Source organism: Mus musculus, chromosome X (assembly GCF_000001635.26).
Source record: "Mus musculus strain C57BL/6J chromosome X, GRCm38.p6 C57BL/6J".
NCBI lineage: Eukaryota > Metazoa > Chordata > Mammalia > Rodentia > Muridae > Mus > Mus musculus.
The window spans coordinates 112,960,210-112,983,621 of NC_000086.7; the positions used below are offsets into that span (position 1 = coordinate 112,960,210).

General features: G+C 36.0%; 1 long non-coding RNA gene and 1 pseudogene across 1 annotated transcript in view; one reads left to right on the top strand and one right to left on the bottom strand.

Annotated features, from left to right (window-relative positions):
* On the top strand, window positions 6,787–7,825 carry Gm14938 (predicted gene 14938; annotated as a pseudogene).
* Gm14936 (predicted gene 14936) overlaps window positions 20,655–23,412 on the bottom strand; it is a 28,891-nt gene continuing 26,133 nt past the window's right edge. The window contains exon 4 of the long non-coding RNA NR_166839.1: window positions 20,655–22,897. This is a non-coding gene — a long non-coding RNA (predicted gene 14936). The remainder of the gene's footprint in view (window positions 22,898–23,412) is intronic.

Genomic DNA, 23,412 nt, shown 5'->3' on the forward strand with positions numbered 1-23,412 from the left:
CTTTCTCCACATCCTCGCCAGCATCTGCTGTCACCTGAATTTTTGATCTTAGCCATTCTGACTGGTGTGAGGTGGAATCTCAGGGTTGTTTTGATTTGCATTTCCCTGATGATTAAGGATGTTGAACATTTTTTCAGGTGCTTCTCTGCCATTCGGTATTCCTCAGGTGAGAATTCTTTGTTCAGTTCTGAGCCCCATTTTTTAATGGGGTTATTTGATTTTCTGAAGTCCACCTTCTTGAGTTCTTTATATATGTTGGATATTAGTCCCCTATCTGATTTAGGATAGGTAAAGATCCTTTCCCAATCTGTTGGTGGTCTTTTTGTCTTATTGACGGTGTCTTTTGCCTTGCAGAAACTTTGGAGTTTCATTAGGTCCCATTTGTCAATTCTCGATCTTACAGCACAAGCCATTGCTGTTCTGTTCAGGAATTTTCCCCCTGTGCCCATATCTTCAAGGCTTTTCCCCACTTTCTCCTCTATAATTTTCAGTGTCTCTGGTTTTAAGGGAAGTTCCTTGATCCAATTAGATTTGACCATAGTACAAGGAGATAAGTATGGATCGATTGGCATTCTTCTACATGATAACAACCAGTTGTGCCAGCACCATTTGTTGAAAATGCTGTCTTTCTTCCACTGGATGGTTTTAGCTCCCTTGTCGAAGATCAAGTGACCATAGGTGTGTGGGTTCATTTCTGGGTCTTCAATTCTATTCCATTGGTCTACTTGTCTGTCTCTATACCAGTACCATGCAGTTTTTATCACAATTGCTCTGTAGTAAAGCTTTAGGTCAGGCATGGTGATTCCACCAGAGTTTCTTTTATCCTTGAGAAGAGTTTTTGCTATCCTAGGTTTTTTTGTTATTCCAGATGAATTTGCAGATTGCTCCTTCTAATTCGTTGAAGAATTGAGTTGGAATTTTGATGGGGATTGCATTGAATCTGTAGATTGCTTTTGGCAAGATAGCCATTTTTACAATGTTGATCCTGCCAATCCATGAGCATGGGAGATCCTTCCATCTTCTGAGATCTTCTTTAATTTCTTTCTTCAGAGACTTGAAGTTTTTATCATACAGATCTTTCACTTCCTTAGTTAGAGTCACGCCGAGATATTTTATATTATTTGTGACTATTGAGAAGGGTGTTGTTTCCCTTATTTCTTTCTCAGCCTGTTTATTTCAACTGTAATTCATATGAAAGGTATTTCAAAAATGAATCTTTACCATGGTCTATAATTGAAAGTAAATGCACTAATTTTTATACTATTTATTTAAGTCTGTTTTAACAGCTGAGTAATACTCCATTGTGTAAATGTGCATTTTCTTTATCTATTCTTCCCTTGAGGGACATCTAGGTTGTTTCCAGTTTCTGGCTATGGCTATTATGAATAAAGCTGCTATGAACATAGTTGAGCAAGTTTCCTTGTGGTAGGATGTGTTGCAGTCCTTCCAGCCAGCGGCAACAGGAACGCCACGGATACCAAGTCAGGTTCACACAACAGCTTCTTTACTTGTTCTCCTTCTTGCAGCTTTTCTTACAACAACTCCCCTTACAACAGCTTCTCTTACTACTACTAGCTTCTACTTAGGGTAAGAGCTAAACAAAACTCCTATCCTCTTGCCTACTGACCTCATCTAGCTCCACCCCATCCACCTCATCCAATTAGAATTCACACACACTCCAAGTACAAGCTCAGGTCGGTCACCGATAGGCTGACAGGTTCGGATCACGAGGAACAGTCCAGTCTAGCAGGCAGCCCACGCATGCAGCCTCGCTGCACATGCTCGGGCAAGGCAGTAAACACCTTGGCCCATGCGACCACACCCCCTTCCTGCAGGATGGAGCATCCTTTGAGTATTAGCCAAGGAGTGACATAGCTGGATCTTAAGGTAGATATATTCCCAATATTCTGAGAAACTGCCATATTGATTTCTAAAGTAGCTGTATGTAGAATAACTCAAACTCATTCCTGTCTAGCTTCAAATGAATGGGACTCAAACTGTGATATTTATTTATTAGGCTCTACACAATTACTAGGTATACCCCTAATGAAAATCTCTATCACTAATCTGGCTACTACCCCAACTGTGTTCCCCAAATACTTGCTGTTTGAAATTATCTGGGTTATTACTGCTCCAGTAGGCGGGCATTCTAGAGAAATATTTCACTCTGGCTTGAGCTGCTGGTCCACCATGACTAGTGGACCTTCTCCATGCTCCTTCTCCCTCTCTCCCTTCCTTCTCTTTGTGGACCCTACCTGCAACTCCTAGCCTTATATCTCAAATACCACCTCTCTCTTTCCACTCCCCCAAAGAAATTGACTGCTGCCAGTTTTATTTGACCAAACAGTTGTAATTTTGGGAGCAAGGTTTACACAACGAAGTCTGGTATATGTGAGAATCAGCTCATCTTGGAGCAACCAGATCTTGGGGTACAGAATTTAGCATTTGAATACAAACATCACCAGACTATCCCCTACAGTTGTGCAAGTCTGCATGCACTCCCACCAGCAATGGAAGAGTGCTTCCCTTGCTCCACATTCTCTCCAGCATGAGCTGTAACTTGAATTTTTTTTAATTAGGTATTTTCCTCGTTTACATTTTCAATGCTATCCCAAAGGTCCCCCATACCCACCCCCCCAACCCCCTACCCACCCACTGCCCCTTTTTGGCCCTGGCGTTCCCCTGTACTGGGGCATATAAAGTTTGCAAGTCCAATGGGCCTCTCTTTGCAGTGATGACCGACTAGGCCATCTTTTGATACATATGCAGCTAAAGACAAGAGCTCCCGGGTACTGGTTAGTTCATATTGTTGTTCCACCTATAGGGTTGCAGTTCCCTTTAGCTCCTTGGGTAATTTCTCTAGCTCCTCCATAAGGGGCCGTGTGACCCATCCAATAGCTGACTGTGATCATCCACTTCTGTGTTTGCTAGGCCCCAGCATAGTCTCACAAGAGAGAGCTATATCTGGGTCCTTTCAGCAAAATCTTGCTAGTGTATGCAATGGTGTCAGTATTTGGAAGCTGATTATGGGATGGATCCCTGCATATGGCAATCACTAGATGGTCCATCCTTTCGTCACAGCTCCAAATTTTGTCTCTGTAACTCCTTCTATGGGTGTTTTGTTCCCATTTCTAAGAAAGGGTAAAGTGTCCACACTTTGGTCTTCGTTCTTCTTGAATTTCATGCGTTTGGCAAGTTGTATCTTATATCTTGGGTATCCTAAGTTTCAGTGAGTACATATTGTGCGAGTTCCTTTGTGATTGGGTTACTTCACTCAGGATGATACCCTCCAGGTCCATCCATTTGCCTAGGAATTTCATAAATTCATTTTTTTAATAGCTGAGTAGTATTCCATTGTGTAAATGTACCACATTTTCTGTATCCATTCCTCTGTTGAGGGGCATCTGGGTTCTTTCCAGCTTCTGGCTATTATAAATAGGGCTGCTATGAACATAGTGGAGCATGTGTCCTTCTTACCAGTTGGGGCATCTTCTGGATATATGCCCAGGAGAGGTATTGCTGGATCCTCCGGTAGTACTATGCCCAATTTTCTGAGGAACCGCCAGACTGATTTCCAGAGTGGTTGTACAAGCCTGCAATCCCACCAACAATGGAGGAGTGTTCCCCTTTCTCCACATCCTCGCCAGCATCTGCTGTCACCTGAGTTTTTGATCTTAGCCATTCTGACTGGAGTGAATTTTTGATCTTAGCCATTCTAATAGGTACAAGGTGGAATCTTAGGGTCGATTTGATTTGCATTTCCCTGGTGAAAATGCTGGTGAACATTTATTTCTTTAAGCATTTCTCAGCCATTTGAGGGTCCTCTATGGAGAATTATCTGTTTAGATCTGTATCCCATTTTTAATTAGATTTTGGGGGTTGTTAGAGAGTTTCTTGACTTCTTTATTTTTTGCATATTAGTCCTCTATTTGGATGTGTAGTTAGTAATTTTTTCCATTCTGTGGGCAGCCACTAAGTCTGATTTATCATGCCCTTAGCATCACAGCTTTTTAATTTCATGAGGTCCTATTTTAATATCTCATAGATCTTAGTGTCTGCATTACTAGTGTTCATTTCAGGAAGTCGTCTCCTTTACCAATGTGTTCAAGGTTGTTCCCCACTTCCTCTTCTACCAAATTTAGTATGTCTGGTTTTATGTTGAGGTTTTTGATCCGCTTGGACTTGACTTTTGTGCAGGGTGATAGATACTAATCTTCACATTCTTCTCCATGTAGACATTTAGTTTGGCCAGCACCATTTATTGAAGATACTTTCGGTTTTCCAATGTATATTTCTGAATTCTTTATCAAAAATCAGGTGTCCATAGGTGTGAGAATTTACAGGTGGGCCTTCAATTCTATTCCAGTGACTAATGTGTCTGCTTTTATGCCAATACCATGTGTTTTTAAATTATTATTACTATAGCTGTGTAGTACAGCTTGAAATCAATGACGGTGATACCTCAGCTGATCTATTACTGTTCAGTTTGTTTTAGCTATCCTGGGTTTTTGTTTTCCCATAAGAAGTTGAGAATTGTCCTTTCAAGATCTTTAAAGATTTGTGTTAGAATTTTGATGGGAATTGCATTGAATCTACATATTGCTTTTGGTAGCTTTTTTCACTATATTGATCCTACTGATTTGTGAGCATAGGAGATCTTTCCATTTTCTGATACCTTCAATTTCTTTCTCCAAAGACTTAACGATCTTATCATAAAAATCACTTCACTTACTTGATTAGAGTTACTCCAAAATATTTGGGGCTATTGAGAAGGGTTTGTTTCCCTGGTATCTTTATTGGCTCATTTGCCATATATATATATATATATATATATATATATATATATGAAGGCTACTGGCATTGTTGAATTGATCTTGTATCCAGCCACTTTGCTAAAAGTGTTTATCACAGGTATGAGTTCCCTGGTGGAATTTTTAGGGTCATTTATGTATATAGTATTATATTATCTGCAACTATTAATACTTTGATTTCCTCCTTCTGATTTGTAACCCTTTAATCCTATTGCTCTAGCTAATAGTTCTAGTAGTATATTGAATAGATATTGAGAGAGTGGACAACTTTGTCTTGTTTCTGATTTTAGTGAAATTGCTGTGAGTTTCTCGCCATTTAATTTGATGTTGGCTATCAGCTTGCTATATATTGCATTTATTATGTTTAGGTATGTGCTTTGATCTCTACAAGACATTTAACATGAAGGTGCACTGAATTTTCCAAAAGGCTTTTTCAGCATCTAATGAGATGATCATGTAATTTTTTTCTTTCAGGTTTTTTATTTGGTGGATTATGTTAATGGATTTTCATATATTGAACAGTCCCTGCTTCCTTGGGATGATCGTTGTGAATAATGTTTTTGATGTGTTTCTGGATTCAGTTTGTTAAATTTTTATTGACTATTTTGCAGCTATGTTCATAAGTGAAATTGGTTTGTAATGTTCATTCTTTGTTAGGTCATTGTGTGATTTGAATATCAGAGTAAGTGTGACCTCATAAAATAGATTAAGTAATCTTTCTTGTGTTGTTATTTTGTGAAATAATTTGCGGAGTGTTGCCATTAGCTCTTCTGTAGAAAAGTAGTAGAATTCTGCACGAAAAACATGTGACTCTGGGCTATATTTGGTTAGTAGACTTTTAATGACTACTTCTATTCCACAAGGGATTATAGGTTTAATTAATTTCTTTATCTGACCTTGATTTAACTTTGGTAAGTGGTAGCTATCTAGAAAATTGTTCACTTCTTTTAGAGTTTCCAATTTTATGGAGTATACATTTTAAAGTATTTCTTTATAGTTCTTTGGATTTCCTCTATGTCTGTTGTTATGTCTTCCTTTTGGTTTCTGATTTTGTTCATTTCGCTCTTATTCTTTTAGTTCATTTTGAGAAGGGTTTATCTTTCTTGTTTATTTTCTCAAAGAACCAACTCTTTGTTTAATTGATTCTTTGCATTTTTCTCCTTGTTTCCTTTTTATTTTAGCCCTCCCTTTTAATATTTCTCACCATTTATTCTTTTTTTGTGTTTGCTTAAATCTTCTTGTCCTAGGTTAAGTTGCTAGTATGAGAGTTCTCTATTTGGTTTTTTCACGTAGGCATAAATTCCTGTTAGTACCACCTTCATTTTGTCCTTTAAATTTGGGTATGCTGTGTAACCATTTTCATTGAATCCTAGATAGTCTTTAATTTCATTCTTTATTTTTGTCTTGACTCATGTTTCGTACAGTAGAAAAGTGTTCATTTTCCATGAGTTTGTAAGCTCTTCTATTGCTGTTGTTATTGATATTCATCATTAGTCCATGACAGTCTGATAGGATGTAGGGATTTATTTCAATTTTCTTTTACCCATTGAAACTCATTTTGCATAATGTATGTGCTCTATTTTGTAGAAAGTTATATGATGTACAGAAAAGAAGGTATATTTTTGTGTGCTTGGGTAAAATATTCTGTAAATATCTGTAAGGTCCACTTTGTTTACATTGTATGTTAGGTCCAGTATTTCTCATAAGTTTTCCTCTGGATTGACTTGCCCATTGGTGTTTATGGGGTATTGATGATTCTCACTATCAGTGTGTGAAAGTCAATATGTAGTTTAAACTATAATAGTATTTCCTTCACAAAATTAGGTGTAATTGTGTTTGGGACATAGATGTTAAAAATTGCAATATCATCTTGGTGCATTTTTCCTTAGATGAGTATGTTGTGTTCTTCCCCATCTCTTCCGATTAGTTTTGGTTTGAAGTCTATTTTGTGAGATATTAAAATACCTACACCAGATGCTGGAGCCACTGTTGCCAATCTCAGACTATGCCACTGTGTGCCAGACTATGCCCATTGTACACTAGCATTCCCCAAAATTTCAAAGTTCAAGATGGCAACCTTCACCGAGCAGCTCATTGTGAATCTTCCTAAAGAAGAATAGGCCCCTCCAGAATTAGATTTACAGTTGCTGAAGTTGGTGCTGTTGGCATGGCTTGTGCCATTGACATCTTAATGAAGCGTATGACAGATGGCATTGCCCTTGTTGGTATGATGAAAGACATATCAACTGGAGGGAGAGATGATGGATCTACAGCATGCCAGCCTTTTCATTAGAACAGCAAAAATTATCTCTGTCAGAGACTATAGTGTGACTGCAAACTCTAAGCTGGCTGTCAAAAAGAGGGAGAGAGCTGACTCAATTTGGTCAGCAAAATGGTATCATCATCAAGTTCACAATTCCCAATGTTATGAAGTATAGTTGAAACTGCAAGCTACTGATTGTTTCAAACACAGTGGATATCTTGACTTACATGGCTTAGAAAATAATGTGGTTTTCAAAAAAAAAAAAACTGAGTTAATAGAAGTGGCTGTATTCTGGATTCAGCTTGGTTACATTATCTAGTGGGAGAAAGGCTTGGGAATTTAACCACTAAGCTGTCGTGGATGGGTCCTAAGAGAGCACAGAGACTCCAGTGTGATCACAGGGAGTGGCATTAATGTTGCCAGCAATTCCCTGAAGAATCTTAACCTAAAACTGAGCACTGACACAGACAAGGACTCATGGAAAGAGGTTCACAAGTAGATAGTTGACAGTGCCTATGATATGATCAAACTGAAATGTTATACATCCTGGGCCACTTGCCTTTCTGTGACAGATTTGGTGAAAAGCATAATGAGGTATCTTAGGCAGGTGCATCCCATTTCCATCATGATTAAGGATCTCTATGGAATCAATGATGATGTCTTCCTCAGTGTCCCTTGTCTCTTTGGACAAAATTGAATCTCAGGTATTGTGAAGATGACTCTTGACTCTTGAAGAGGAGGCCCAATTGAACTACTTTTCTGCCTAGCTAATTTTATCCAATTTGATAGTCTCTAGATTCATCTAATGTTGTGGGTAGTAAGATTGTTAAAGGCAGAATAAGGTGTCAATCACTGTGTACACATACAATTTCTTAAACTGTTAACCCATTGACATGTTTAGACTGTTTTTATATCTTTTTTTTTACTTTTACTAATATATTTTATTTATTTTTTAAATTTTTATTAGATATTTTCTTCTTTTACATTTCAAATGCTATCCTCTTTTCTAGTTTCCTCTCCAAAAGTCCCCTATATCCTCCCCTGACCTTGCTTCCCAACCCACCCACTCCTGCTTCCTAGCCCTGGCATTCCCCTGTACTGGGGCACATAATCTTTGCAAGACCAAGGGCCTCTCCTCCCATTGACGGCCAACTAGGCTATCCTCTGCTACATATGCAACTAGAGACACAAGCTTTGGGTCTATTGTGAATTATCATGCAATGAACATGGGAGTTGAGTTATCACATTGAGGTAACAGCTTTTCTTTGCAATATCTATACAGAATAAAACTTGCTGGATCTTATGGTAATTCTGAGTTTTTAAGGACCACATTTTCCCCCACAATTGTTGCATTAATTTGCAACATTACTAATACTGTGTAATGATTTATTACACATTGTCAGTAATAATCTTTCATCTTTTGATCATAGTCATTTCAACAGATGTGAGTGAATATTTTAATATGGCTTTATTTGCATTTTGTAGAGTTCCTTTTTATATGCCTTTATCATTTGTATGTCTGCTTAGGAACAGTGTCTATTCAGGTCTTTCATCCCTATTTAACAGGTTTGGACTTCTTGCTTTGTTCTTTTTGCTATTGAGTTTTAAAACTTCCTTATGTATTTTGAATACTAACCACTTGCTGGATGTATAATTTAAAAATACTTTATTCTATTTTACTTTCTTGGTTCCTTGCTATTCTGTGCAAAACCCTTTTGATTTGATATAATCTGGTTTGTCTATTTTTGCTTTTATTACCTGTGCTTTTAGTGTTATACCCAAGAAATCATTGTTAATACCAATTTCTATATTTTCTTTTTAGAGTTTCACTTCTTCAAGGTCTTATACTAAAGCCTTTAATTAATTTTGTAGCTCTTTGAAAATTATATAAAAGGTCCTATTTTATTTGTTTTTGCATTTCCCCAAGACTTACAAGATGAAACTATCTTTTAGCCATTTTGTATTTTAACGCATTTTTTTTCAAAGATCTGTTAAGCATAAATAAATTATTTCTAAGTTTTTATTCCATTCATTAGTCTGTGTCTCATTAATAAACTATAATAATTTCATTATTTTGTCTTATATTACAGTTTGAAATCAGAAAATGTGATACCAGCACCTTTATCTTTCTTTCTCAAAATTGACTTTATGATTGTAAGTCTTTTGTTGCTCTATTTTTATTCTTGGGATTATTTTGTTTGGATTTTGTGAAGAATTTCACTGGGTTTTGGGTTATGATTATGTTAAACTTATCGATAGTTTGGATAGTATATTAGTTATATGTCTTCTTGCTGTATCCAGATATAAGGCAAAAGGGAGTTTTTGAGAGAAAAAAAACATTACATTTTACATTTCAAAAAATATTGTATCTTGAAGGTGAAGGCATGGTAGCATGTTTGGAAAACCAGAATCACAATGTATCAGTAGTCAGAAAGTAGAGAGAGAGCAGGAACTGAGGTCAAGCTATAAAATTCAACACTCTCTATCAGTGCCCATTAATCTAGTTAAGTACCACATCCTATAGACTTTCAAAATAATATCACTATCTGTGGATGGAGTGTTTGGACACCTGAGCCTAATGGAGATTTTACAATCAAAATAGATAAGGTAGAGAATATCTATTCTTGTGATCAATTTAAATGATATATCTTTGCATTTATGTCACTCTTCGACTTCTCTCAGACTTCATGTAATATGTCTATATGTACATCTTTATGTAGTAATACTCTATACTAGAAATAACAGGTCAATAATTTTGAATTCTAGTTGATGTCCTTTTATAATTTGAATATGACTCTCTTTGGGATTGAATTAAATTAATTTAATGTTCATGTAGAAAATAACTATATATAAATAACCATAATTTCTTTATCTATAAGCTGAGAGTAGTGACAATAAATTCTATTCTGACCTCAGGAAAGTATTAGAAAAATTGTAATAATAATGACACTATATTTACTGATAATGTGCTTTCTGACTATCATATGTGAAACAGGCCCTTCTCTATAAAGCTTTCAACAAATTCACTTTAGTTTTTATTTCATCTTGGCTTTTTGCCTGTTTTATATTCATATTTTCATCTGCACAAAACTAATGCTTAACCATTTTAGAAAAGGGACAATGAACATGCAACTTCAAAGGAGAATTGTACCTAAAGTAATGGTGGAACCTTGGGGCAGCAATAACGCTGCTTAGTTGCTATTGAGAGAAAGCTGAAAATGTCATTCTGCATTTGTTCACCGTATTGACACTGAATGATTCTAATGTGGAATAAGTTCCCTAAACTGGAAATTTTACATTAAAATCGACTAAAAGATATATTCTGTACTTAAAATGTATTGACTTAATGAATACATACCAATTTTGTTGCAACAAGATTGTGAAACATTTTGTATTTCTAAATTTAGTCAAGTCTAGGTTGCATCAAATTCTGTTATTTTATGGCCAAATGGTGTTGAGATTAAAGGAAGAATTAGTCGGTCTTTTATAGAAAACATAGACAGCAAAATGTGCTGGATTTTAAAGTAAAATTTCCCCTTTTCTGAAATCAAGTATAAAAACATTCTCATGCATGTCACAATACTGTTAAAAGTGTTATGTGGACTTGTGAAAAGAACCAAATTAACTAGAAACAGCTATACTTTCACATACTTGAATTGCAGACGATCGGGGGAAAGTCTTATTTAGCAGTTTTATCCTATTCATACGAATATCCATATATGAATATCAATTATTCTGTTGGTTCCTATAGAGAATAACTTTTCTAATGCTAAGTGAGAATGAACCATTTCCTGCATTTGGTATAAACATATACAGAATGAAGTTTCATGATTGAATGAAATGTAAAAAAAATGTTTTTCTGCCTTTACCTATTTAAACATGTTTCTTGTCATTTGAAAGGACATTGCAAAGCTGTTAGATAAAATTGAAAGTGAAATCTTAAACCAACTTTTGTTAAGTTGGTTTATTATATACTATCATGGGAAAGCTTAGAGACATGGATTCTTAATGTTGAAAATAGAGATGATGTATTTTGAGAATTTGAACTCACTGGTTTAATATTTGTGTTCTGCGAAGTGATCCATCAAGGAGACCCCAAACCTTCACTTTTCAAGATTACTTCTATTGCTGGGGCAAGAAATGGACAGGCCCAATTTTTCTTTGCTAGTATACGATTTTGTTAGCTCTTTCTACAGTAATGTAGTGAAGAAAAAGACACATTGCTTATGATATTTTCAGGATATTTCATTGCTGGAGCTTATAATTCCTTACCACTAAATAACATCAGGCTAATGGAAACAATCTAAAACCTGGTGGAACTCATGGCAATATCTGTCTTGTATACACTAGAATCCAAAATAGTTCATGAACTTCAAAAGTTAAACAACACTTGAGACATCTGAGCCATTCGAAACCTTGCAGTCTGAGAAGAGATGCTGGTCAAAGGAAATACAACTTTATTATATATGGAGGATAAATACAAGCAATCTATTGTACCACATATACCTAAACTTAAAAATTATACAATTTGTTCTTTAAAAAATGCTGACACTGAGTGAGTGCTCATATAACTGTGATAGGTAATGTGCTAGATGCATATTTTGACTTTGTCATTAATAAAATACTCAGTTTAAATACTTGTTGCTGGAAATAAAAATAAAGTTCAAAAGAATCATACCATCCTTTATGTAATTTATTTTAAAACAATACAATATATAGTCCAAATTGTATACTTATGCATTCCATAAATTCCAAAGATTTTAAAGGGAAAGCTTTTATCCATAAGAGATACAAAATTTCTTATGTAACAATTTTATGGTTCCTTTAATGTTTTTGAGACTGGGATCTGAAATTGTTTTATTTTCTTTAATAATTAAGTTCTGTGACATTGTGCTATACCTTAATAAAAAAACATTGATTATAACAAACTTATTTAGTAATCATGCAAAAATAACTCATTTCATAACAAGCTGATTAAAATAATTCAAACTATTGGTATAGTATGGCAATAGTTAATAGTTTTTTTTTTAAACAAATTAGAGTCCATTATGAGAAAATCTCGTCCATGAACCTGTAATAGTTTTGTGTCTTACGCAGCAATTTTATGGAGGAGAACACCATCATCGTTATGGAATAAATATGCATGTAGCTGCCATAAAAGCTATGGTCACCCTTGTTATTATTAATGACATGTGATCAGTGCACAAGATAAAGCAAAAAAAAATCAAGAAGATATGCACACAAAATGAAGATATTCATTGGAGGCAATTTGCTACTTAGTATTTTTTAAAGATTTATTTATTTTATTATATGCAAATACCATAGCTGTCTGCAGACACTCCAGAAGGAGGTGTCAGATATTACGGATGGTTGTGAGCCACCATGTGGTTGCTGGGATTTGAACTTAAAACCTTCAGAAGAGCAGTCAGTGCTCTTAACAGCTGAGCCACCTCACCAGCCCCTACTTAGTATTTTTTATTAGATATTTTCTTCATTTACATTTCCAATGTATCCAGAAAGTCCTCTATGCCATCCACCTACCCTGCTCCCCAACCCACTCACTCCCACTTCCTGGCCCTGGCATTCCCCTGTACTAGGGCATATGATCTTCACAAGACCAGTGCCTCTCCTCCCACTGATAGCTGACTAGGCCATCCTCTGCTACATATGCAACCTAAGACACAGTTCTAGGGGGTACTGGTTAGTTCATAATGTTGTTCCTCCTAATGGGTTGCAGACCCCTTTAGCTCCTTGGATACTTTCTGTAGTTCCTTCATTAGGGGCCCTGTATTCCATCCAATAGATGACTGTGAGCATCCACTTCTGTATTTGTCAGGCATTGGCATAGCCTCACAAGAGAGAGCTATGTCAGGGTCCTGTCAGCAAAATCTTTCTGGCATATGCAATAGTGTCTGGGTTTGATGGTTGTGTATGGGATAGATACCCAGGTGGGGCAGTCTCTTGATGGTCTTTCCTTCCATCTCAGCTCCGAACTTTGTACCTCCTTACATGGGTATTTTATTCCCCATTCTAAGAAGGAATGAAGTATCCACTCATTGGTCTTCCTTCTTCTTGAGTTTCATGTGTTTTGCAAATTGTATCTTGGGTATTCTAAGTTTCTGGGCTAATATCCACTTATCATTGAGTGCATATCATGTGTGTTCTTTTGTGATTGGGTTACCTCACTCAGGATGATATCCTCAAGATACATCCATTTGCCTAAAAATTTCATAAATTCATTGTTTTTAATTTCTGAGTAGTATTCCATTGTGTAAACGTACCACATTTTCTGTATCCATTCCTCTGTTGAGGGACATCTGGGTTCTTTTCAGCTTCTGTCTATTATAAATAAGGCTGTAATGAACATAGTGGAACATGTGTACTTATTACAAGTTGAAACTTCTTCTGGGTATATGCCCAGGAGAGGAATTTCTGGATCTTCCAGTAGTACTATGTCCAGTTTTCTGAGGAACCACCAAACTGATTTCCAGAGTGGTTGTATAAGCTTGCAATCCCACCAGCAATGGAGGAGTGTTCCACTTTCTCCACATCATCGAGAGCATCTGCTGTCACCTGAATTTTTTATCTTAGCCATTCTGACTGGTGTGAGGTGGAATCTCAGGGTTGTTTTGATTTGCATTTCCCTGATGATTAATGATGCTGAATATTTTTTCAGGTGCTTCTCAGCCATCCAGTATTCCTCAGTTGAGAATTCTTTGTTTAGCTCTGTGCCCCATTTTTAAATGGGGTTATTTGATTTTCTGGAGTCCAGCTTCTTGAGTTCTTTGTATATATTGGATATTAGTCTCCCATCATGTTTAGGATTTGTAAAAATTCTTTCCTAATCTGTTGGTGGCCTTTTTGTCTTATTGACAGTGTCTTTTACCTTACAGAAGCTTTGCAATTTTTTTTAATGAGGTCCCATTTGTCGATTCTCAATCTTATAGCACAAGCCATTGCTATTCTGTTCAGGAATTTTTCCCCTGTGCCCATATCTTTGAGGCTCTTCCCCACTTTCTCCTCTATAATTTTCAGTGTCTCTGGTTTTATGTGGAGTTCCTTGATCCACTTAGACTTGAGCTTTATACAAGGAGATAAGAATGGATCAATTCACATTCTTCTACATGCTAACTGCCAGTTGAGCCAGCACCATTTGTTGAAGATGCTGTCTTTTTTTTCCACTGGATGGTTTTAGCTCCCTTGTCAAAGATCAAGTGAGTATAGGTGTGGATTCATTTCTGGGTCTTCAATTCTATTCCATTGATCTACCTGTCTGTTGCTGTACTAGTACCATGCAGTTTTTATCACAATTGCTGTGTAGTACAGCTTGAGGTCAGGCATGCTGATTCCCCCAGATGTTCTTTTATTGTTGAGAATAGTTTTTGCTATCTTAGGTTTTTTGTTATTCCAGATGAGTTTGCAAATTGCCCTTTCTAACTCGGTGAAGAATTGTATTGGAGATGAAAGAAGGAAAGGGGATAGCATTTGAAATATAAATGAAGAAAATATCTAATAAAAAATTCTAAAAAGAGAAAAAAACAAATACATGAAAATATGTTCAAATTAATAGAAGCCTTTATAGAGGAAACAAATAAATATAAAGAAATACAGGAAAATACAATCAAACAGGTGGAAGATACGAATAAAACTGTCCAAGAAATGAAAATTGAAATAGAAGCAATAAAGAAAACACAAAGTGAGGCAATACTGGAGATGTAAAACCTAGGAAAGAGACCAGGAACTACAGTCACAAGGATCACCAACAGAATATAATAAGCAGAAGAGAGAATCTCAGACATAGAAGATATGATTAAGGAAATTTATGTCTGTCAAATACAGTGTTAAATATAAAAAGATCCTGAAACAAAACATCTAAAAATTTTGGGACACTATAAAAAGGCCAAGCTCCTTGGTCCAAGGCCCAGAAAATATCTTCAACAAAATCATAGAAGAAAAATTTTGTAACCTAAGGGAAGAGATTCCTATAAACATGCATGAAGCTTAAAGAATACCCTCCAGGCACATAATAATCAAAAAAAATTAAATGTGTAGAACAAATAAAGAATACAAAAGTTACAAGGAGAAAAGGCCAAGTTACACATAAAGGGAGACCTATCAGAATTATACCTGACTTCTAAACAGAGACTCTAAAACTGGGCAGGCCACAGGCATCAGCCCAGACTACTATACCCAGCAAAATGTTTAATCATTGTAGATGGAAAAACCAATATATCCCATCACAAAACCAAATTTAAATAATATCTTTCCACTAACCCAGCCATACAGAGGATAATAGAAAGAAAACCCCAACCTAATGAGGTTAACTACATTCAGGGCTACACAAGAAATAATCTCATACCATTAAAACCAAAAGAAAAGAATCTCTCAATCTCTGTGAGTCTCTGTCTCTCTGTACCTCTCTCTCTTTGTTCTCTCTCTCTCTCTCTTAATTCTCTCTCTGTTCTCTCTCTGTGTTCTCTCTCTCTCTTACACACACACACACACACACACACACACACACACACACACACCAGGGATGCAGGGATGGTTCAATATATGAAAATCCATCAGTGTAATCCACTATGTAAAAAAAGTGAAAAAAAAAACACATGATCATCTCATTAGAAGCTGAAAAAGCCTTTGAAAAAAAGCCAACACCCCTTCCCCTTAAAAGTCTTGCAGACATCGGGGATACAAGGTGCATATTTAAACATAATAAAAGGCAATGTATAGCCAGCCACTAGCCAATATCAAATTAAATGGAAAGAAGCTCAAAGCAAGTCCAGTAAAAAGCAACAAGACAAGGCTGTCCACTCTCTCTCTATCTATTCAATATAGTACTTGAAGTCCTAGTCAGAAAAAATAGACAACAAAAAGAGATCAAAGGGATACAAATTGGAAAGGAAGAAGTCAAAGTATCACTATTCAGAGATTATAGAACGGTATACAAAGGTGACCCCAAAAGCTCTACCACGGGAACTCCTACAGGTGATAAGCACCTTAAGCAAAGTGGCTGGATACAAAATTAACTTTAAAAATAAAAATAAAAATCACTAGCCTGTTGCAGGATTTTCCCTGTCCAATCACATTAGGGCAGAGGGAAGCCTGTGATTGTACAGGAAAACAGAGGCGCAGCTAGGAGCTGCGGAAACAGAGAGGGTTGAGGAGGGGAGAGAACCAGTATGGAGGCCGGTGTGGTGCTATCAAAAAGTTAGAATAATTGGGTTAAAGCTTTATCATTATCAATTGGCTCTGAAACTATTGTATTGACATCTTGTAAATTGTATAGTTATTATTGATACATAAATCTGATTGGGTAATTAAGCATTAAGAGTCTTGATTCTACTGAGTAATTAGGTATTGAGATGGCTAACCAGGGGTGTGTGGAGCGTTGTGTGGAAGTGAGAGGAACTCACCCCCCACCCCCTTACCTAGAGATGGCCCGGTGGAAGCCCTGTGGCCTCACAGGGCAGAGAGTTGGCATGAGATCACCTGGTGTCGGGGAGGGGGGCAGGCTAGCTCCAGAGAGTTGGCAATGGAGGCAGGAGCATGGGAGCATGGCCTGGCCCTGCTGGAAGTTGGTGGGTTCATTTTTTAATATTTCCTGCAACAGTAGCCCTCCTCTACAAAATGATAAATGAGCTGAGAAAGAAGTTAGGAAAACAGTACCCTTTACAATAGCCACAAATAATATAAAACATCTCAGTGTAACCAAACAAGTGAAAGACCTGAATGACAAGAACTTCAAGTCTTTGAAGAAAGAAACTGAAAAATATATCAAAAGATGGAAAGATCTCCCCTGCTCATACATTTGCAAGACTAATATAGTAAAAAATGTCCATCTTACGAAAAGCAATCTACAGATTCAGTGAAATTCTCATCAAAATTCCAACACAATTCTTTACAGACCTTGAAAAAATAATTCTCAACTTCATATGGAAAATTTTAAAAATCCAGGATAGCTAAAATGATCCTCAACAATAAAGAAACTTCTGGAGGTATCACCATGCCTACCTCAAGCTGTACTGCAGAGCAATAGTGATTAAAAAACAAAACAAAACAAAACTGCACGGTACTGGTATAGAAACAGACAGGTTGATCAATGGAATCTAATTGAAGACAAAGAAATAAACCCATATACTACCTACACTTGATTTTTGAGAAAGAAGCCAAACCATACAATGGAAAAAGGAGAGCATCTTTTAAAAATGGTGCTGGTCTAACTGGGTGTCTGCATGGAGAAGAATGAAATTAGATCCATATTTATCACCCTGCACAAAACTCAAGTCCAAATGAATGAAAGACCTCAATGTAAAACCAGATCACTACAACTGGTACTGTTCTCTCCCTGAATCTGTTGCTTGTTCGTGGATCCTGTTCCACTAACTGAGCTGCTTTGTCTGGCCTCAGTTGGAGAGAATGTCGTGAAGTGACTTGATGTGATGGGAGGTGGAGAGTGGTGGGTTCAGGACATATTGGGATTCCCCCTTTTCCAAGAAGGGGAAGGGAAATTGAGGGGAGAATCTGTGCAAGGAGGTACTGGGAGAGGAGGTGGGGGCTGATATTGGGTTGTAAATTGAATCAATCAATCAATCAATAAACAAACAAACAAATAAGAAGTCCAATTGGGTTTTGTGCTTTGATTTTGCATCCTGATTGTTTACTGAATTTATTATTTATTATTCAACATACTTATTTATTATTAATGAAATTCTGTTATATACCTATATTACTAAATAACCAAAAAACAAAGGATGATGTCCATAGTCACACTACAAAAAAATATGGCTATAAAAGTCAATCAAGAAATATGAAATCTAATACTCAAACTAAGAAATCTGACAAAAATTATATTAACCAGAAACCTTTATAAAATATTTCAACATTTCCAATGATGCTGTACTGTCTTATTTCCTCAGTTGTCCCTTTCCTTCTGAAGCTATTTGATTCAATACTGATTTAAAGTTTATTAATATTAATTATACTATGTTATCTAGTGGTTAAGAACAAAACAGCAAATTCAAATTCAAAATGGAAAACTTTAGACATGAGATACCTTATGGGGATTAATTATGATAAATTAAAAATGACCTTTTTGTTTGTTTTGACCAGTGAAAGTTTCAAGTCCCTAAACCTTTTTTTTTTTTTTTTTTTTTTTTTGTCTCACACTTGGAAAACCAGTAAAGTGGCGCACAGTCTTGTTCCTTGATATTAGCAACTTTACTTCTCCTTAGCTGTCCACACACACTAGCCACATTGAATAAACAAAGCCTTGTGTCTTCTTGTTTTACTCTGGAACATACATGTACCTTTCCATTTGAGGAATACATTTATTTATTTATTTATTTATTTATTTATTTATTTATTTATTTATTTATTTTTTACTGTATGAGTGATAAACTTAATTTATAGCCACTAATGGGTGACTAGGTGCCATTAGCCCCAACACCCAAAATTTCTTGTATTGACTACTATTCAGATCCAGCAGGGGACGCTAGGTACCTAAATATAACTGACAGAGTCAGACTTCCTGCACAGTAACAATGGCTCCTTATTATCCTTTCAAAGAGTAACTTGGCAATATTTTATCGTGTTCAGAGTTTGCCATCCTTAAGGCGTAACATCTTTTCTTTAACATTGAACAGATCTCTAGAATCATAATAAACAAATTCTTAACCTAGTGATGAGGGTGAAAAGTAGATAAATGGATGAAAACAATGAATTTTGTTCTGAACATTACTACGATTCTCTTATAGATCTCCTGGGAAATAGAATTTTGTTGTAGTAGCAACACACTAACATCACTCTGTAATCTAAGCAACATGGCTTATCATAATGTGAGGTTTTTTAATAGTATTTCATTCTTACATCAAGTAGGGTATGAAACAAGTGTGTACTTCACACTTGAGGTTTCAGTGTGGAGTACATGAGTGGAAGGGTGCAAAAAAAAATTTATTTGAGATTGGTTGATATTCTTTGATAAATTAGCAATCACATGAACCGAATCAGTGGTAATGGATTCATGAGCTAAGGATACTGCAAAAGAAAATATCTCAAAATGTGTACTACAGTTAAATTTTATTTAGAAAAATCTACAAACATGCTGCTGCTTGTAGTCCCAAGTAGATGGCAAGAAAATCTGACTTTCGGAGGAAGATGAGTGTATGTTAGGCTTTTCTAATTGTGGAGAATCAGAAGCACAGGTCATTCAGTTCCAGTAGTAAGTGCAGTAGGGCCTGAAAACATACTATAGAGCTATGTAAAATAACTATAATGTAGTAGTTGCTTCATAAACCTACCAAGGGAACTTGTCGCGTACTATGCTGACTCTTCAGGCTAATATTTGCTAGCACATAATTACTTAACTAATCTTTCAAGGAAGAAAATGGTGAGAATGAAAAATCTGCTGTTCTGAAATAAGATTTATTTACTTACTCTGGATTTTAATATGGACTACATCTGTTATGCAGACTTGTAGATAACCAGCTAAAAGCCTCCCAGGATTACTCTAAGTTTCTCAGTAGGTGAACTGTCATATCTGATATGGTAACTAAAGCATTATTGTTGTTGTTATTGTTGTTTTTCACACAGCATAATTCCTAACATTCACGTTGCTTAGATAGATACTGCTGTGTTTTTAATAGCTCAAAACTAGGAAAAAACAAATGTTGTATTTTTATGAATTTCATTCTACATTGTATTATCACAAGAAATCACGAACCAAGAAATTGAAATTAGTAATGATATTTTCAATCAGATGGCAATAGTAAGTTTTGATTGTAGCATATTCTCTACTATATAACTAAATTTATCCTTTGAAATTTTAATTTCCTGTGAATGTCACTGAACTCCTCCCAAAGATTAGAAGGCTGGCTGAAGCCAGGACACATGTCAGTGTGCATGCAACTTTCAAACCTCCCCTTTTCATTGCTTTCTGAATTGCCTGGCTATTCTCTTCTCGTGCAGAGAAAAATGATGCCCCAGAAATGGAACTTTCTCATCTCTATGCGGGAATGAGCTCATATTCATTTTCTTAGCTCCTCATAGCTTCAGAAAAGATAGTTATTGTTAGCATGGACTATTCTTAGAGCCAGAAATGTTGTGGTTAGGGCACTTCATCAACAAAATCACACTTGCTCTGCCCTCTCATAAGTGATGCACTCCTGTCCTCACTTCCTATTAGATTGCTCCAGGAAAAAGAGTCTGCTACAACTAGATGGTTTCATACAGAGTTAGGTTTTTTTCCTTGTCTAGGGCTTTGGTTTGTAACAAGTCTTTCTCTTCTAATATGGTCATATGCAATATTCCGTGAGTCCTAGGCAGTATCACAAAACATCCAAGTTATGTATTTATTTACATAAGAGTTTCATTGAACAGATATCCTTAAATATTGGCAATTAATCTCTTCTTTGCTTTTTGTCATGTGTGTCTTTCCAAGTATGTGAAACCCATCTGATACAATCAAAAAGACCCACATAAATCTTAATTTATGCACTCTATTGTGCTATATACGCTAACATATTATTTATAATATAAATAAATTATACAAGTGTATGAAGTGCTATAGATTTCCTTATTTTACAACTCATAACAAATTAACAATAGCAACAAAACAGGTATTTGTAAAACAGTAAGAAGACAGATTTGATAACAAAATAAAAATGTAGCTTTCTTTCCAAATGGTGGGGAGGAGGCAGATATTTCTTTTTCAAATATCATTGAAACATCAAATTATGGAGGAAAACAAAATGACAATACAACCAAATTTTATACCTCAAACTTGCTTAAAATATAACAATAACTACAGCAAGAAGCACAATTGAAAAATGTATTTTCTAAGGAATATTTGGAAAAATGGCTTGTTCTAAGACCAGAATAGGGCAGACACAAAGTAAGTATGGAATATTTTATTTACTCTGAATACAATTCTTTAAAATTTTTACTGGCTGATTATTAAGAAAACACACATTTCATGAGAAAATATACAACAATAGGAACATCAAAATAAGTAAATCCTAGGACAAAAAAATCATGAACCCCTGCTGGCAGTAGTAGAAAATGTCTAAGTGAACATGGAAGAAGGATTCCTGTTTAAAATAGGATGATGATATGTGTGCATAAAGTGGCATAATTGTAATCCCTACAGTTTACAATTATAATAACAAAACCAGATCATTTAATAATAACCAAAAGAATCTTGCTCTTGGGGTAAATTACAATGAGAACCTTTCAAATTCACCTAGTCTCAAAGTGACTCCCCAGCAAAAGCATATTAATTGCCAAGGTAAAAAGAAAAAGTACATTAAATAATTTATTCATGACTTTGATCAAGGGACAAGAAGATACTGTAGAACTGCTTTAGCATAAAAGAATTTAATGAATTATGTCAACAAACATGGCAGCAAGTCTAGACTACCTCTCAATTGGAGGGTGGTATTCTACAAAGAACACAATGAGTCAAATGAGAGGAACTGAATGTTAGAGATATATTATTGTAAATGCATGTGTCATATTCTTAGGACTACAGTTTATATAACTCATCACTAATTTGTCTGAGTAAAGTAGTGTCTGTTTCTGTGCCTGTATGTGACAGAGAACAAAGAAATGCCAACAGACATATCAGGATAAGGAGTATACAACATTTCTTTGTATGCTTTTTATTTTCATTTATTTTTAAGTAAGAATTTATTTTCAAAAATATTTGTTTAAACATAGACCCTAAAAGTAAAATCCAATAAACAAATGTAACTTGCTTCCCCTTACTCAGGAAAGGATTTACATCTGCTATGGTAAACCTGGTCAAAACTCAGTGACTGATGAAGTCATTAGACCTAGAAGGCAAGCTCCTTTTGATGTTTTGCTAAATTAACATGGTATGCCCATAAACTTTCCTTTGAGACACCTACATTTGTGCTCATAGATTAGGGCTGCTGTCCACTTGAGTCAGAGAAGCTGGCCAGCAGTAATTGTGGGCTCCCATAACTGATCAAAGTGCTGAGAGTAAGTGACCAATGCTCAAACAGAAATGGGACATATAAATTACCGCATTCAAGTTCCAAGGAACACCCTGTAAAGCATGGTAGAGTAAATGTAAAAGCTGGAGAAAGGAGAGGAATGGAAACTTGAGTCTGAGTTCTGGGCATAATGTGACTGCCGTACTCCTAAACTCATTTCAGCTGAAATCACCTGATAATACTTGTACAAGATTGGCCCTGTCATCATCTTCTCATGGAAGATGGAGGGCCACCCAGAGATACACTCCTCTATGAAGATTTATATACCTATAGTGATTGATGGGGGAGGGATAGCAATTTTATATTTGTAGTTGTGGTTGTAGCCACTGGTAAGGTACCATGCTTTGATAAACAAGTCCTCACTCATAATTCTGTAAACGGCCCTAATGAAACATACTGGGACACACACACACACCCCACAAAGGTGCGAAAGTAAGATTTTTGAGAAAGTATGGAAGTGGAAAGAAGGAAGAAATCTTCAAGAGTGGGTAAAGGACAAGAGAGGATAACAAATATGGTGAAGAAACATTGCACACATATATGAAAAAATAATGAAACACATGTTTATATACAATTGGCATATACTAAAAAATGTTAAATGTCTCTAGACCAATCTGCTAAGATATTTCAAGTTATAATTCTAGTAGTTTTCCATTTTGGATCTGTGGTCTCTATAGAACTGCAGTCCTTTTAGTATATAACCTGTGGAGCATCATTTGATCTGACCTGATTTTCAATTCTTCAGGAATATTTTTGTTCCATTACTTCAGCACTACAACTGATCTCCAATCTGTCCTCTGTGTTTCCACCTGGATATAAAGATAAGGTGGAAAAACTCTTACAACAGACCCAGTCAATCCAGATGTACATAGGCCTATGTCTATAATCTCAACTACTTTGAATGCTTAGTCATGAGAATTTCAAGCTTAAGGTCTGCCTGAGCTGCAGTAGAAGTTTATTGTCAACCCAGACAACTTAGTGAAACCATGTCTCAAATTTTTAAAAGTAAAAATAGATTCCAGTGGTGCTGCACGCCTTTAATCCCAGCACTGGCAGGAGGATTTCTGAGTTCGAGGCCAGCCTGGTCTACAGAGTGAGTTCCAAGACAGCCAAGGCTACACAGAGAAACCCTGTCTCGAAAAAAAAAATAGATTCCAGCATTTGGGAGGTAGATGTAGGAAGGCCTCTGTGAATTCAAGGCCAGACTTGTCTACATAGAAAGGTCCAGGCCATCCAGGTCTACAAAAAGAAGTCTTCTCTCCATAATATATGGGGATATAAATTATTTGGTAATTTGAAGCCTTAGATTCAGTCCCTACTGATG